This window comes from Schistocerca piceifrons, chromosome 1 (genome assembly GCF_021461385.2).
Source record: "Schistocerca piceifrons isolate TAMUIC-IGC-003096 chromosome 1, iqSchPice1.1, whole genome shotgun sequence".
In the NCBI taxonomy this organism is placed as follows: domain Eukaryota; kingdom Metazoa; phylum Arthropoda; class Insecta; order Orthoptera; family Acrididae; genus Schistocerca; species Schistocerca piceifrons.
The window spans coordinates 547,858,853-547,877,397 of NC_060138.1; the positions used below are offsets into that span (position 1 = coordinate 547,858,853).

The window sequence follows — 18,545 nt, forward strand, 5'->3', positions numbered from 1 at the left end:
ATTAATGTTAGTAACCTCAGTAGTCTATTTCCTCAGGAAGCTATAATGCACTTTCATATCCTCCAGTTTACTATCGTTTATATAATGTGTTCTTTTCACGATATATGGCTGCCACTACAGCGGCCCTCATGTAATTTTCTCTTATTCTATATTACGTAGTAACTGGATTGTAGACCAGGTCTCGTAATTTTCTTAAAAGCCATTACTGATTGTTCTTGATGGTTTGACTTATATACGTTCTATGGGCTTCACTAATATGGTAATATAACTTTATATTTTGGCTATATAGACCACTGCATGTAACTCACGGCGGAAGCGCCACATGTCTTTTTGATGTATGTATCTACGTTATTGTTCCTATACCTCCCACAATGTCATAACGGGAGTGTCAAATGCTTGCCAATTTATTTATTATCACTCTATTTAAGAACGCAATTAAAATTGATGTTTCAAATGTTACTTCAGTACGCCTATCGGCACATAGTTCGCGACATGAGCGCCACCTGCCCTGGCCGCTGTGATACTACGCTGGCCGATTTTACTCAGTCGCTTAGGCGCTCTGCAACTTCTATGTACCTATTTTATTTGTTTGACAAACCCTGGTGTCAGGGCTATATTTTATATGATTAATGTAACTATGCAGATGTTTGCCTAAACGATAAGGACATATCACTTCATGTTGTTATAATACTGTAAGTACCAAGAATCTTTTTCACATCTTGTAATACAATATTTTCCTAATATATGTTAAACTTTATTCTTGACTCATGTTACATACCTTAATATATATTACGATGTTCATTGTCCCCAGGCATCTTCTGAAGAAGATAGATTTATATCTATTGAAACCTAGGTAAAGTTTACTTTATCCTTTGCAACTGGTCGGCTGTTCTTAGTCTGATTTAGGTGGAACCATTGCTGTAGCGCAGCTATGTTTAAAATATTATTTTAGTAATACCTATCATTATCTGAATAGGAAAATAGGAATGCGGGTAAGCTACTAAAAACAGCATAGTGATCGCATTATTGTGACCAAGATAGATACGAAGCCCACACCTACTACAGTAGTACAAGTTTATATGCCAACTAGCTCTGCAGATGACGAAGAAATTGAAGAAATGTATGATGAAATAAAAGAAATTATTCAGATTGTGAAGGGAGACGAAAATTTAATAGTCATGGGTGACTGGAATTCGAGTGTAGGAAAAGGGAGAGAAGGAAACATAGTAGGTGAATATGGATTGGGGGACAGAAATGAAAGAGGAAGCCGCCTTGTAGAATTTTGCACAGGGGACAACATAATCATAACTAACACATGGTTTAAGAATCATGAAAGAAGGTTGTATACATGGAAGAACCCTGGAGATACTAAAAGGTATCAGATAGATTATATAATGGTAAGACAGAGATTTAGGAACCAGGTTTTAAATTGTAAGACATTTCCAGGGGCAGATGTGGACTCTGACCACAATCTATTGGTTATGACCTGTAGATTAAAACTGAAGAAACTGCAAAAAGGTGGGAATTTAAGGAGATGGGACCTGGATAAACTAAAAGAACCAGAGGTTGTACAGAGATTCAGGGAGAGCATAAGGGAGCAATTGACAGGAATGGGGGAAATAAATACAGTAGAAGAAGAATGGGTAGCTTTGAGGGATGAAGTAGTGAAGGCAGCAGAGGATCAAGTAGATAAAAAGACGAGGGCTAGTAGAAATCCTTGGGTAACAGAAGAAATATTGAATTTAATTGATGAAAGGAGAAAATATAAAAATGCAGTAAATGAAGCAGGCAAAAAGGAATACCAACGTCTCAAAAATGAGATCGACAGGAAGGGCAAAATGGCTAAGCAGGGATGGCTAGAGGACAAATGTAAGGATGTAGAGGCCTATCTCACTAGGAGTAAGATAGATACCGCCTACAGGAAAATTAAAGAGACCTTTGGAGATAAGAGAACGACTTGCATGAATATCAAGAGCTCAGATGGAAACCCAGTTCTAAGCAAAGAAGGAAAAGCAGAAAGGTGGAGGGAGTATATAGAGGGTCTATACAAGGGCGATGTACTTGAGGACAATATTATGGAAATGGAAGAGGATGTAGATGAAGATGAAATGGGAGATACGATACTGCGTGAAGAGTTTGACAGAGCACTGAAAGACCTGAGTCGAAACAAGGCCCCCGGAGTAGACAATATTCCATTGGAACTACTGACGGCCGTGAGAGAGCCAGTCCTGACAAAACTCTACCATCTGGTGAGCAAGATGTATGAAACAGGCGAAATACCCTCAGACTTCAAGAAGAATATAATAATTCCAATCCCAAAGAAAGCAGGTGTTGACAGATGTGAAAATTACCGAACTATCAGCTTAATAAGTCACAGCTGCAAAATACTAACACGAATTCTTTACAGACGAATGGAAAAACTAGTAGAAGCCAACCTCGGGGAAGATCAGTTTGGATTCCGTAGAAACACTGGAACACGTGAGGCAGTACTGACCTTACGACTTATCTTAGAAGAAAGATTAAGGAAAGGCAAACCTACGTTTCTAGCATTTGTAGACTTAGAGAAAGCTTTTGACAATGTTGACTGGAATACTCTCTTTCAAATTCTAAAGGTGGCAGGGGTAAAATACAGGGAGCGAAAGGCTATTTACAATTTGTACAGAAACCAGATAGCAGTTATAAGAGTCGAGGGACATGAAAGGGAAGCAGTGGTTGGGAAGGGAGTAAGACAGGGTTGTAGCCTGTCCCCGATGTTGTTCAATCTGTATATTGAGCAAGCAGTAAAGGAAACAAAAGAAAAATTCGGAGTAGGTATTAAAATTCATGGAGAAGAAATAAAAACTTTGAGGTTCGCCGATGACATTGTAAATCTGTCAGAGACAGCAAAGGACTTGGAAGAGCAGTTGAATGGAATGGACAGTGTCTTGAAAGGAGGATATAAGATGAACATCAACAAAAGCAAAACAAGGATAATGGAATGTAGTCTAATTAAGTCGGGTGATGCTGAGGGTATTGGATTAGGAAATGAGGCACTTAAAGTAGTAAAGGAGTTTTGCTATTTGGGGAGCAAAATAACTGATGATGGTCGAAGTAGAGAGGATATAAAATGTAGGCTGGCAATGGCAAGGAAAGCGTTTCTGAAGAAGAGAAATTTGTTAACATACAGTATTGATGTGTCAGGAAGTCATTTCTGAAAGTATTCGTATGGAGTGTATGGAAGTGAAACATGGACGATAAATAGTTTGGACAAGAAGAGAATAGAACCTTTCGAAATGTGGTGCTACAGAAGAATGCTGAAGATTAGATGGGTAGATCACATAACTAATGAGGAAGTATTGAATAGGATTGGGGAGAAGAGAAGTTTGTGGCACAACTTGACCAGAAGAAGGGATCGGTTGGTAGGACATGTTCTGAGGCACCAAGGGATCACCAATTTAGTATTGGAGGGCAGCGTGGAGGGTAAAAATCGTAGGGGGAGACCAAGAGATGAATACACTAAGCAGATTCAGAAGGATGTAGGTTGCAGTAGGTACTGGGAGATGAAAAAGCTTGCACAGGATAGAGTAGCATGGAGAGCTGCATCAAACCAGTCTCAGGACTGAAGACCACAACAACAACAACATCATTATCTCGACAAAATACTGGCCTGTTGCACAGATTAGTTATTAGCACTTTATGCAGAGAAGTCTAAAGAAGAGCATATCACGAATCTTAATAATGAAATAACATTTGACAAGATAATTAACGAGTCACAACTAAAGTGAGTCATGTCCCGAAAATACCTGCAGCTAATATGAGCAGAATTACGAAACGGGAGGATGACGTCAACGAATTTGTGGGTAAAGCAAATACTAAGCTTCGAATTATCGAAAGGATGCTTGCGAAATTCTTGTTTCCAAAATTTTCAGCTGAAATTTGTAAGAAACAGTTGCAACGTTTTGTTATGTTTTTGGAAAATGAAAATCTCATCCATAAAAACGAAGATGGATTCCGCAAAAAGAGATCTTGGGAAACTAAGGTCACTGAGGGATATTGTCCCATTCCTCCACAGCGACTTCTGTGAGGTCCTAAAGGTCTTTGGAGGAACAGTACGACTGCAAACCGCTTGTTTAAGCATGTCTAATGCATTCTCAACGCAATTGAGATCTGGAGACTGTGGTGGCCATTCCATCCGACTGATTCTGTGCTCCACTAGGAAGATATTGGCACTAGGGATATCCTGCGGCCATACATGATTCTACCTCAAAATTTGACTGTGCCACCTTGATAAGGATGGGCGTCTACGATACAGTTAAGATGTAAGCATTGTCCCTGTTGCCTCCACACACAACTGCCAGTATTGTCAGTGTGGAGATTGATACACGTCTCATCAGAAAAGAGTGTATGGCCCCCTGCTGAGTGTCCACAAAGAGTGGTTTCGTGCCCCTACGACCCGAGCCCCTCTCCAAATCCTATTTAGAGGAGCATCCTTGAGAGGCCTTCTGGCAAGTAATCCCTGCTCATCGAGCCTGCTTCGTATTATTTGTGTTGATACCTGCAGTCCTGTAGCTGTTTGAAATTGCCGCCTTAGACATGCAGCATTGTATTGATGGTTTCTGCTTGCTGTTATACACAGATATTGGTCCTGCATACCTATTGTTTTTGTACCGCGGCCACTGATTCTGCCGTCAGGAACTTGTTCCATATTGTAGAGACATTACACGGCAATTTTTATAGGGAGACACGGTTGCCGTAGACTGCACGTACTGCCCGCTCACGGTGGAAACATGGACTTTTTGCAATATAATTATATTACAAATAAACCAATGTATCGATATCATAACATATTTCTGGACCACAACGTTCAATATTAAAATTTTGGCAGTATGCAGCATATATTTTGATCACTGTAGTTGACGACACTTCAGCGATTTGCCGATGTGGCTGAAATTATGATGAAGACAACACAACAGCCAGTCCCCAACCTAGCAGGGAATCAAACCAATACCCCACGCATGGCATTCTGCTGCGCTGACCACTCAGCTGTTTTATTTTTCAGTAGTAATTCTTTCTTCATTTTAACACACTATCCAGAAAGAGCGTACACATGTTGTGGTTGGTTGGTTGGTTTGGAGAAGGAGACCAGACAGCGTGGTCATCGGTCTCATCGGATTAGGGAAGGATGGGGAAGGAAGTCGGCCGTGCCCTTTCAGAGGAACCATCCCGGCATTTTCCTGGAGTGATTTAGGGAAATCACGGAAAACCTAAATCAGGATGGCCGGACGCGGGATTGAACCGTCGCCCTCCCGAATGCGAGTCCAGTGCCTAACCACTGCGCCACCTCGCTCGGTCACATGTTGTGAAATTGACATGAAACACACAGCACAGAATACTAAATGAATTTAAATCTCATCTTGACATGAAAAGGTACATACATAATAGGAACATCAGGTACTTTCCTACTCTCTTTTTCACGTCCCGATCACAGACTGCCACTATGTAACATTTATGCTGTGTCAGTCTTTGCAATATCCAGTCATCAGCTATGAACCCCTGTGCATACAATGTACACGATTTTTCCCAATGTAATTCTGTCCTTCTGGCCAAGTTTTTGCAGCTCACCGGCAACGCAATCTGTAACATATGTATTATGCATATAATCAGTCCGTCATACTCTGGTTATGTTCAATTTGAATCCGATATAACGATTTCGGAAATTAGTTTCAACGAGATGTGATATGGTGGTTCCAGCAGTGTGTTGTACTGGAAGAACAAAGCCGACGACGCCTGAGGGACTTAATGGACTTTTATCTGATGAGGAGCTTCTGGCTTTTCCTTCCGGGTTGGTAAATGATCTTTTTCCTTCAATCCTGAGTCGCTTAAACTACACATTTTCTTCATTCGCGTAAATTTCTGTTAAATAATTTTTTTCGTCTTTGCGTTTTGCCCTGCACAACAATAAATTTGTTTCATAAGCTTATGCACACAGTAATTGCGGAGACACAAATAATTTCCGCCAACGTTTTCAAACCTTAAAGTTTTGCGTGTACAGTTCAGTCACTGAAACCCCTTTTAAATTCCGCAAGCCACCGAGTACAAGTTGAGTCGCATCTTTGGCGTCATGACGTATATGTAAAGAATCCATCTGTATTTTAAGTTCAGCGCCGTCAACATTATGTTCTGACAATTATTTGTTACCTATCAAGTTCTTATTTTCTTTTCTCGGCTTCGTTATCCTTCCCTCAAGATCGCTTCTGTAGTTTCGGAGTCCTTGGCCCATTGCGACTGCACTGTGCAAGAAATTATGACTGTTACGAAAAAAATCTTGTGTATCAAATATGTAAGAATTGTGAAACTTAACACAGACAAACAAACAAAAAATACAACCACCAAACTCATGTTCAAAAGTCATGAACACCTGCTTCCAATTCAATCACAGCTGCAGAAGATGTGACCTATGAACGTGAACATGACTTCCTTGAAGATAGAAACGATCAAAAGCGAAAGACTGAAAGATATTTTCAGGAGTCCCTCCAGGAAGAATGGCATAGCATAAATGATATAGTGCATCATGTCGCAACCTTCACGAGGCTTTTCACAGACATCTGCAGGAGAATTCAAAGAAGTTCGGGGCGATTCGTCTCACGGTCGTTTAGTCGGTGTGATTGGAAGTGTTTACTGAACTTGACACCATTTTCCTAGAGCAGTCAATTAAGTTCAAATTGGACATAATCCAGAGTATGATGGAGTGCTTATGTGCGAAATGTACATAGGTCGGTGTGATTGGCAGAGTTACTGTGCAGCAAGGAGAGGTTTATCGACGAAATTCCAAAAGAATTTCGGAAACAGTCGACTAAGACATTACTTTTTCCCATACACAGTGTCGGGAAAAAAGTCGCAACACCAAAATATAATTAATGAAAAGTAATGAAATTTCTAGAATACTTTTGTCTTGGTAACATATTTATGCGATTAACATTGCAAGACCACAGGTTAATGTAAGCGTAAGATAAGCAATTGCAAATGTAAAATGCTGGTACATTAATAACCGGTGTAACTGCCACAGCGTTGACAGCAAGTATGCAAACGTGCTTGAATTGTGTTGTACAGGTGTCGGATGTCAGTTTGTGCGACGGAGTTCCCTGCCTGTTGCAGTTGGTCGGTCAGTACAGGGACGGTTAATGCTGTTTGTGGACGACGCGAGAGTTGTTGTCCGATGAAGTCACATATGTGCTAGACTGGAGACAGATCTGGTGACTGGCGAGGCCAAGGCAACATGTCGGCAGCCTGTAGAGCATGCTGGGCTACAACAGCGGGATGTGGGCGAGCGCTATACTGTTGGAATTCACCCATTGGAACGCTGTTCGTGAGTGGCAGCACAACAAATTGAAGTCTATATATCGTTTTTAATGAATCAATCCAGATTAATGTATAAATTTGCCGTCAGAGTGCGTTGGATAACCATGAGAGTGCTCCTGCTGTCATACCAAAGCGCACCCCAGAACATAACGCAGGTGTAAGACCAGTGCGTCTATCAGGCAGACAGATTGGTTGGAGGCCCTCAACCGCCCTCCTTCTAACCAACACACGGCCATCACTGGCACTGAGGCAGAACCAGCTTTCATCATAAAACGCAACAGACATCCAACCTGCCCTCCAGTGAGCTCACGCTCGATGCCTATGAAGTCGCAAATGACGATGCTTTGGGATTCGTGGAATGCAGGCAGCAGGGCGTCTGGCTCGGAACTGTCCTTGAAGCAACCGACTTTGTAGCAGTTCGTTGTGTCACTGTGGTGCTAACTACTGCTCAAATTGCTGCTGCAGGCGCAGTACGATGCTCCTCAGCCGTACGCCTAACACGGTGGTCTTCCCTCCCCTCTCGGTAGTACCACGTGGCCGTCTGGAATTCGGTCTCCTTGCGACTGTACATTGTCGCGGCCACCGCTGCCAGTAAACTTTACAATGGCTACACTCCTGCCAAGTCTTTGCGCAGAAGGGACACTCAGCCCCATGTAGCCCTGTTACACGACCTCATATATACTCTGTGAGGTGCTGATAAAGACGCCATTGTCACCTTAAAAACATTACTGATTAACGTCAACTCATCGCGTCCTGTGTCAAAGATAACTAACTCTCACGATCGTTACAACGTATTCTTCCTCTTCTTTCACTAGTGCCTTGTCCCGCAGTTTTCGCAGGGTCGGCAGTGTTACAATCGGATTTGGCTTGGTTAATTTAAAGGGGTGGCCTGATACTCTTCCTACAGACACCCCGTACCGCCCTCTGGAAGGGATCAGTGTACCCCAGCTGTCTGCGTCTAGTGTAAACCGTGAAATAGTGCGAAAATGTTTCAAATGTCTGTGAGTCATGCAACTGAGGAGGGATGGGGGGATCAGCCCAGTATTCACCTAGTGGGATGTGGAAAACCGCCTAAAAACCACATCCAGGCTGCCCATCACTCCGGCCTACATCATTAATCCGCTGGGCTGATTCGATCCGGGGCCGGCGAGCGTATCTGAGTTTAGGAAGTAGCGCATTAGCGCTCTCGGCTAACGTGCGAGTGATCGTTACAGTTTATATTTAAAGCAAACATGAAATGCATTCTCATAGTGGCGCTACTGGCGTTAAATCTGAATTGACGCCATCTTTCAGGTGTAGAAACACGCCTACAGAAGTTCGTTTATGTCGCACAACTCCTTGTTGGTGTTATGATTTTTTTCCCATCAGTGTACGTTTCCAAAACCAGAGAGATTGGACCTCACACGGAGGCCTGCCGACAATCTTTCTTCCCAAGGACCATTAGCGAACGGAACGGGGTAAGAGGAAAAAAGATATTGCTACCAAAAGTACCCTCCGCCACACACCCTAAGATGGCTTGCGTAGTATAGACATAGATGTAGAGAGTAACTGCTATTACTAACTACTTTAACGGATTATTATGAACTAGTTCTGCAGTCCTTGCTTATTTGATATCCATCGCGCCGCGCGGGATTAGCCGAGCGGTCTCAGGCGCTGCAGTCAGGGACTGTGCGGCTGGTCCCGGCGGAGGTTCGAGTCCTCCCTCGGGCATGGGTGTCTGTGTTTGTCCTTAGGATAATTTAAGTTAAGTAGTGTGTAAGCTTAGGGACTGATGACCTAAGCAGTTAAGTCCCATAAGATTTCACACACATTTGAACTTTTTTTTTTATATCCATCGCGACAGTGAGTGCAAATAGCAACTTCAGCCACAAACTACTACGGGCTATTTGAAAATGACCGCCCGAAAGAGGAAGGATGTATAACACTTCTGTAAGAGACAGTACTTTTCCTATCATAACAACTACAGTTGTTGCAGATCCATTTTATGTCTCGATATAACTGATTTTAAGACAAGTGGCATTTTTCGTCCTTTTATGAATGTATTCGTAAAGATTAAGATCGCCATCACCTCAGATCCAGGTAGCCGTTTCTGTGATGGCCTACATCTCCGTATGTCATACTTCAAGAGAGACTGCATAAGCTGGTAACCGTTTGCAAATTTTGTAATTTGTGCCTTGCATATTGCCATAGTCCAGTCTTCCGTGAGTTGGGTTTGTAAGCTGGAACTGGTAAACTGTAGAAAACGGACCTCTGATAAAACTGTCTAATGAAACAATCGGTAGTAAGATTTACGAATCTTCCCAGAAGAACATGTTCAGTTCATGATGTTGCCAGAACAGGGTACATGCTGAAGATGACTTGTACTATCCCGTCAGGCGCAAATGTCTCAAGTCATCGTACCCTGATAATGTACTCGGGAAAGAGAAAGAAATAAGACGAAATTAATGCTGGCGGGAAATCCCCGTCCTCCGCTTCATGTTGTGAGGTCTCAAATCCGAGACGGGCCAGCGGAAGCCAGAGCGGTATTCCCCGACACCGGCAATCTTGCAGCGTCGTGACTGCGGGCCAGCGCGGTCAAATTATCGCAAACAAAGAAGGCCCGCACACTGAACAATGAGGCGCTATTGCAGTGCCGACAGAGGCCGGGCTCGTAATTCTTGGCTAGAGTTATGTCTAATATCTATAATTGGTAAGATCAGATAGCATTTCCGGAATCAAAGGCCTCGGAAAACAAGAAGCATAGATTTTCCTCAAGTTAAATAATACGCTTCGTGTTTGTTTTAGCTGAAGCGCTGAGTTAGTGACTTCATATTTCTGTAGCCATTAAAAGCATTACAAAAAAATGACATGAAACTAGCATGTTAAAGTACAAAGAGCTATCAGCGTTCCTTTGTAACTAATTATTAGTGGCCATTATGTTCTTACAAATTTTATGCAACATGATTCATACACCTGGCAGTATTTTGCCTCTGAATATAAAACAATAATTATATTGATGAAAAACAAGCAGCTGATGGGAAATTTTGTAGCTGAAAATCATTCTTAATAAATGTGTGAGGGACAGCAGAGTTCACATCTCCGTCACGTAGTTTTAGTTCTGAGTTTCCACGTTCATCCCACGTAACTTCAATCGAATACCGGTGAAGTTCTCCAAACAGACCAAATTGCGCGTCACTTTTGCCTTTTTTCTTCTTATTTTTGGAAAACGATGTACATGTTATGAAGTCAGCATCAGAGGATAACTCTTCTAGAATATTAGATCCTGATGGTCGAAAAATCTAAACAGATTCTTTTGTCGTAGTGTTCACAGTCGAAAAAATAAGTTATTTTCCTGCACCAGGCTTTACTTCATTTGAAAGACACATTGTATTTCGTTGACTATTATCCAATGCTGTCTCCTTGGCCTTTGTTTAGCAACTTCAAGCAGGAGTCGTGCGAACCCCAGCAACAGGTTGGACCATACCAATACAGGTTGAATCAGGAGGAAACGTACATGCACTGAAGGATGATAGTGTTAGCGATTCTGAACAAAAAACTGCTTATGAACATTCGCCCTATTTCTAATGGTGTTGAGATAGAACACATTTAAGGTACATTGCTTCTTATCTTTTGTATTATTCAAACTTCGTCATTGTTTATAACGTGCCACAGTCGTACAGAGGAAGTTAACACGAACAGTTTGATACGTTACACATTTGGTCTACCAGGTCGGGAAACAACCTAAAACTGGCCTACAAAAACTTCCTTAGGTACAGCGCACGAGTGTCGCGCGAAATTTTCATTATTCTCGTGGTGTCTTCACTCCAGTTACACTGAGGCGACAAAACGCTAGGACTAGCGATATGCACACATACAGAACGAAGTAGGATCGCGCACACGAGGAATAAAAGCCGGCCGGTGTGGCAGTGCGGTTCTAGGTGCTACAGTGTGGAACCGCGCTACCGATACGGTCGCAGGTTCGAATCCTGCCTCGGGCATGGATGTGTGTGATGTCCTTAGGTTAGTTAGGTTTAATTAGTTCTAAGTTCTAGGGGACTGATGACCACAGATGTTTAATCCCATAGTGCTCAGAGCCATTTGAACCATTTTTTTGAAATGTGCCATGTCACGTGGCCACAATAATTCATGGTTGATATGACGATCAGTCTGAACAATTCGAGCGAATGGTTTGGGGAACCACATTGCCCGACATGAATCCCATGCAGGGAGCTGAGCAGCAGTTGGCACCACAGTGACACAATGAACTGTTACAAATCGTTACTGCTTGGACAGCTCCGAACCAGACGATCTGTAGCGTGCATTCCACTGACCCCAAACCGACGCCATTTGTAACTTCAGTGGTGTCAAGCGAGAGCTCATTGGAGGGCAAGGTGGAGGTCTGTTGTGTTCTCTGATGAAAGCTTGGTCTGTATCGGTACGAATGACGGCCGTGTGTTGACTAGAAGGGGGCCAGTTGAGGGCCTGCAACCAATCTGTCTGCATGCTGGACACACTGGAGCTACACCTGTTGTTATGGTCTGGGGTATGATTTCGTATGACACCAGGAGCACCCTGGCTGCAAATTTGTACGTCAATCTGGTGATTCGACCTCTTGTGCTGCCATTCGTGAACAGCATTCCAGGGGTTGTTTTCCAACATACAACGCTCGCCCACATATCGCTGTTGTAAGCCAATATGATCTACAAAATGTCGACATATTGTCTTGGCTTCACCAGATACTTCTCCAGTAGGGCATGTAACATCATCGGACAACTCCAGCCTCATCTACGAACAGCAGTAATGGTCCGTCTGTTTACCGAGCAACTGCGACAGGTACAGAACTCGATCCCAAAAAAATGGTTCAAATGGCTCTGAGCACTATTGGACTTAACATCTATGGTCATCAGTCCCCTAGAACTTAGAACTACTTAAACCTAACTAACCTAAGGGCATCACACAACACCCAGTCATCACGAGGCAGAGAAAATCCATGACCCGGCCGGGAATCGAACCCGGGAACCCGGGCGTGGGAAGCGAGAACGCTACTACTCGATCCCACAAACTCACATCCGGCACCTGTACGACACATTGCATGCACATTTGCATGATGGCATTCGACATTCTGTCGCTTGCACCGGTTATTAATGTATCAGCATTTCACATCTGCAATGGCTTATCTCGCGCTTACGTTAACCTGTGATGTCACAATGTTAGTCACTTAAACATGTTACCTAGATAAATGTATTCCCGAAGTTTCATTACTCCACATTAATTACTTTTTGGTGTTGTGACTTTTTTTTTAATCAATATATATTATACTAGCGGACCCAACAGACGTTGTCCTGCATGACATTTCAAGCGATTATGATATTAAACGAAGTACGAAATTAAATATAAATAATATAATAATTTCATTATTATTTATTTTGAAATAACATCAATTTTTCTAAAAACAATTCGTTATAATCAATAATGTTTGTTTAATTTTATTTTAATGCTAGTTGATGAACAATATTTTTAGTCAATTCCTGAGGAGTATAAATGAATAAACTTGATGGTTTTCCAATGCGAGAACACGCCACATATAATTGGCCATGTGAAAAGACCGGATTTTCTAGATCCAACCCACAAATCGACATTGTTTGACCTTGTGACTTATTAATAGTCATGGAAAATGCCAAGCGAATTGGAAATTTCAGACGGCTGAATGGAATGGGTGAGTCTGAAGGGATCATTAAGATTTGTGGCCGGAGAACAACTTCACCATCAAATGTGTCGTTCAAAATTGTAGCATCAAGAACATTGCCCACAATTTTTCTTATGACTAATCTTGTACCGATGCAAGGCTTAGGTGCATTTAAATTCCGAAGCAAAATGACAGATGAGTCAATTTTTAAATGGTTCAAATGGCTCTGAGCACTATGCGACTTAACTTCTGAGGTCATCAGTCGCCTAGAACTTAGAACTACTTAAACCTAGCTAACCTAAGGACATCACCTACACCCATGCCCGAGGCAGAATTCGAACCTGCGACCGTAGCAACAGCGCGGCTCCGGACTGGAGCGCCTAGAACCGCACGGCCACCGCGGCCGGCACGCAAAGTTCCATACGCAGCAGGGCAGTCCACAACATTAACACCATTCCGGGACCTCCTGTCCGTCACATGCGTGTCTACAGTACATTTGCATCGAAAACACAGACATTGTCAAATACAGACAATGTACTAGGTGAATTTCATGCCAAAGCAAGGCAAACTGACGAGACAAACATTCCCCTTTCTATTCGTGAATCACAGGAACTCTAAGCGAGAACTGTGGTGCGTAGACACTATGGGACGTGGAAGCCTGGATCGGGCCTGGATGTGTGCACGGATTGCCCAAGTGATTAAGACGGTTGCTTGCAATAAGCGGGAAATCCGGGTTCGAGTCCCGATCCAGTACAAATTTTCAGGTGTCGACAGTGAATCATACAAATGACGTAATATCGTGTTCGCAGGTTGCGAATGTACTTGTTTTTAGTTTCTTGTTTGGATGTCAAGACTTCAAATTCATCCAAGAAATACCTTAACGTCAGCGCGCCATTATGCTGATAACGAACATCAGGCAGAACTGTCTGCGAGGCGAACTGATACCGTAAGCGCATGTTAAACCAAGGCACTGCTGACCGTTACTAGAGCATCTAATGAAGCCTGCCGGCGATCGATCGATCGATGAGCTACTTTGTGAGGGGATGAGCGATGAGTGGCCTATGTAACTATTTTCTTAGATGCTTTCGTCCGCAGCTCGTAATCTAGTTGCGCCGGCATGGTAGCTCAGCGTGTTCGGACAGAGGGTTAGCTATCCTCTGTAATAAAAGAACTGATTGAACGCCTCAACGAAAAACCTGAACGGATGTCATGGGGACGGCCGGAGTGGTCGTGCGGTTCTAGGCGCTACAGTCTGGAGCCGAGCGACCTCTACGGTCGCAGGTTCGAATCCTGTCTCGGGCATGGATGTGTGAGATGTCCTTAGGTTAGTTAGGTTTAATTAGTTCTAAGTTCTAGGCGACTGATGACCTCAGAAGTTAAGTCGCATAGTGCTCAGAGCCATTTGAACCATTTTGATGTCATGGACGTCCGCTCCGAACAAATACAACGAACTATGTAGAACAAAATGCGATAAAAAAAGTGGCTAGCGTTGCTGCTTCTGGATCACGGGGTGCCGGGTTCGATTCCCGGCCGCGTTGGGCATTTTCTCTGCCCGGGGACTGGGTGTTTGTGTTGTCCTCATCATTTCATCATCATCATTCGTGACGGTGGCTAGATTGGATTGCGTAAAAATTGGGATTTTGCACGAGTGCTGATGACGGCGCAGTTGAGTGCCCCAGAAACCAAACATCATCTTACATGCTTTCTGGCTAACTGATTCAGTCCATTCTGTAAGTAAAATAACAAGTGTACCGGAAACTCAACTACTATTGTCCGTCAATACATGCTACAAACTCATAGTTCACAATATTTGTTCACTTAATAAAAAAAAAAATAGATCAAAGAAGAGGACCTTCGATAAAGGAATGGTCGCATTGCTAATGAAGTAGTACATATTAAGGTGGAAGACACACACAATCCATTAGAACTTTTATTGTGACAGTTATGAAAACCGTAGCCTCCAGAAGGATACATGGCGTTTCTACCAAATACTAGGTACATAACAATGCACCAGTGATCGCCGCGCTCAGTGGCCCCACGGTTTGAGACGCCATATCAGTGATTGCGAGCCCGTCCTGCAGGAGGTTCGAGTCCTCCCTCGGGCATGGGTGTGTGTGTGTGTTGTTCTTATTATAACTTAGTTTAACTAGTGTGTAAGTGTAGGGACCGATGACCTCAGCAGTTTGGTCCCTTAGGCATTCACACACAATTGAACATTTGAACACCAGTGGTCTCTATACTACCTGCACTGAGAACCCTGGTCTTGGAGCACAGAGATTTCGCCTACCTGGAGGTTCCTGTAGTCTACATTTCAATCCCGTTTTTACGCAATTAATAATTAAGTGGTAACTTCAGAGAGGTAGTTACACAGGCCGTTCCACGCTAAGGCATTTGCAGGACAAGAGTTGCACGTTGTCAGAAGAGAGGGCGTGTCAGAAGCTCCCTGCAAACACAGTGCCGCTGCGGTAGGTATAACAGGCGCATCACGGCGTGCGACTGAAGCGGTGCGCCAGATGGAAACTGACGCCAAAGTTGAAGTATGCGGGACAGTGCGATTCTTGTAGAAAGATGCCTCAGTTTTCCATAGTTTGATCGTGAAGCTCGTATGGTATATGGACCAAACGCAATGTTGCCTTCAGCCCATAACATTTAAAAATAGTGTTATGTATCTGTCTCACTTTGGAGCGTAGTGTAGCATTCAGTAAACGTTACATGGCCTACCACAATGAGGTGTGACCCACTTTCTGAATTTTCTCGCATTTACCTGATGTTGGTTATAAACTTTACGTCACTAACAGCAACATATGCAGAAACACGGACTTACCAGATCAGCACAACATCGCACTACTTCATTATGTGACTCCAACACTAATGAAAAATTCCTTGCTTCACATTTCCCAATATCTCTTGTGATTATGTTCCTGCAAGTACCCAGACCTGCGAATTGTGTTGTTGTTGTGGTCTTCAGTCAACAACAGCGAATTATCTTCCCGAAAACTCGGCAGTTATCTTCTGTTGAGAGAAATACATTGTCACATTTATAGTCAACTCTTTCCAGGAGATATCTGCATTCTCTGACACATACTTTTTCCTAACTACATACATTGAAACATTTGGTAATACACTGAGGTGACAAAAGTCATGGGATACGTCCCAATATCGTGTTGGATCTCTTTTTTTCCCGGCGTAGTGAAGCAGCTCGACATGGCATAGACTCAACAAGTCGTTGAAACTCCCTGCAGATATATTGAGCCATTAAGCTATGCTGTTCCTGCAGATGCAGTACTATGTATCAGAACCGTACACCTAACACGACGGCCCTCCCTGTTAGTAGCGTCACGTGGCCGCCCGGAGCCCGGTCTTCTAGTGACTGTATATTCTCTTGATCACCGCTGTCGGCAGTCATGTACAGTGACTACATTTCCGCTACTTCTTTCTGTACTACTGCAGAAGGCATCTACTACACGACCTCGTTCAAACTCAGTGAGCTGTGGACAGTGATGCCTTAGTCGCCTTAAGGGCATTCTTGACTGACATAAACTCACCGAGTCCAATCTCCAAGGCAACTTGCGCTCACGACCGTTGTAGCGAGTACTTAAAGCAAACCTGATTTGCATCCTCATAGTGGCGCTACTAGCGCGACTCTTATGTGACTGGTGCGAAATATGAATAGGCATATCTGAGAGATGTAGAAACATGCCCACCAGTTTCTCTTTACGTCGCACAACTCCTAGCCAATGCGATTGTTTTTTTGTCAGTGTAGCTCCGTTACAGTATTTTCAGTGCGGATGCACAAAAGTATCCAACCCCTTGCGGGAACACAGTTAGGCTGCAAGCAAGTGGATTAATGGATCGGGGGCGCTACGCTATAACGTGAGGCATATGCAGATTTCGGTCGGACGGAAGACGTGCTCGAATAGCCGGGGCAGCCAGTCGGTAGGTAGTTTGCCTTTGGCAAGGCAGCAGTGCGGGCCGCGCTTTGCCGTTCACATCGCTGTGTGCGCCCAGCTTTTGTTTACTTCCAAGTCACAGTTTGTTTACTTCCATGGAGATGTGAAGATCCCATGTGACGATCTCATTCTCATGCAGCTATCGATCATTAGCAGCGCCGTTTATGTTAAGTAGTTATGACGATTAGAAAATATTTAATCCCGCCAAGTACAGGTACGAACCGAGAGATTTCGCCTGATTTCATGCACGTCCAAGTAAAATAACTGTCATGCAATTGCTTCTTCATGACAGTTCTCGGCAGCCGGCCGCTGTGGCCGAGCGGTTCTAGGCGTTTCATTCCGTAACCGCACTGCTGATACGGTGGCAGGCTCGAATCCTGCCTTGGGCATGGCTGTGTGTGATGTCCTTAGGTTAATCAGGTTTAAGTAGCTCTAACTCTAGGGAACTGATGACCTCAGACGTTAAGTCCCATAGTGCTTAGAGGCATTTGAATCTGACTTCCGACGCTGCCGGGAACGACATTATCCAACAGACGCGACATGGACTAAAATTTCGACACTGCGATAGCAACGTCGGGCCTGTGGATGTGCATCACGTAGGACTCGGCCTTTCCATATTTTCGAAATTCCTTAGTATGTGCATGAAGACGAAGTCATCGCGGCTCTAAGCCAGCATGGAAAAGTCCGTAGACATGTAGCCGAAACATGGGTACAATTTACGACGTATCCGGTGCTTACAGGTGTGAGCCAAGTCCTGTAGGTCTCAAACAGCACTTCCCATCGCAAATTTCCAGGGGCGGCCGCCGAGCCGTGGTGATTTACGACTGGCAATCTTGAACATGTCTCAGGTGTGGCAAAGAAGGCCACGTGCATAATGAATGCCAGCAACACCGCATCACACAGTTACTGCACGGTGATACGAACACCGACTGAGCCACAACTGCCCTCCCAATCACCTTTGCATTAACACCGTAAGTCCAATCCTCAGAAGACGCAGTTCATGAGCGTCTTGCAGGACCGATACACCTGGAGACGACGCAGCACCTTTCCACTGGCGGTCCCGTCCGCGAATATTATTTGCAACTGGACACACCAACGCTCGAAGTGCACAAGGATATCCGCGCGAGAGTCTTATGGAGATTGGAGACCACATCATAGCAGCGGTGGGTTTTGTACCGGAACGACACTAATCTCTTCCTTTGTCAGACACCGATACACGTTGCCGGAAGCAAAAGTCTCCTAAACGCAACAAGAAACGCCCCAAGACATGGCATCTAACGGCATACACGAAAAATCTTTCTCCGCTGCCACAGAGACCCGTCCTCCACAAGACGGTGAACCGTCCAGCAGAGATTGTGAGGAACAATTGCGCCCGGAAGCCACGGAACATAGCACGCCCGTCGTCTTCGAAGCGATTGAGCTGACTCGACCAGCACTGCCACCTCTCATCAGTGTTGAAACTAACGCACCGTTTTCGTGGGCGGATGACGCCAATTTTCCACTTCCACCCGATGCGGAAAAGAGATCTGTTCCTCCGTTAGACCAACACTAAAATGTTCCTACGACCAATGTGGACTTCCATCCGATTCAGA

General features: G+C 43.9%; 1 pseudogene; it reads right to left on the bottom strand.

Moving 5' to 3' along the window:
• Window positions 1-5,371: 5,371 nt before the first annotated feature.
• LOC124748670 overlaps window positions 5,372-18,545 on the bottom strand; it is a 44,329-nt pseudogene continuing 31,155 nt past the window's right edge.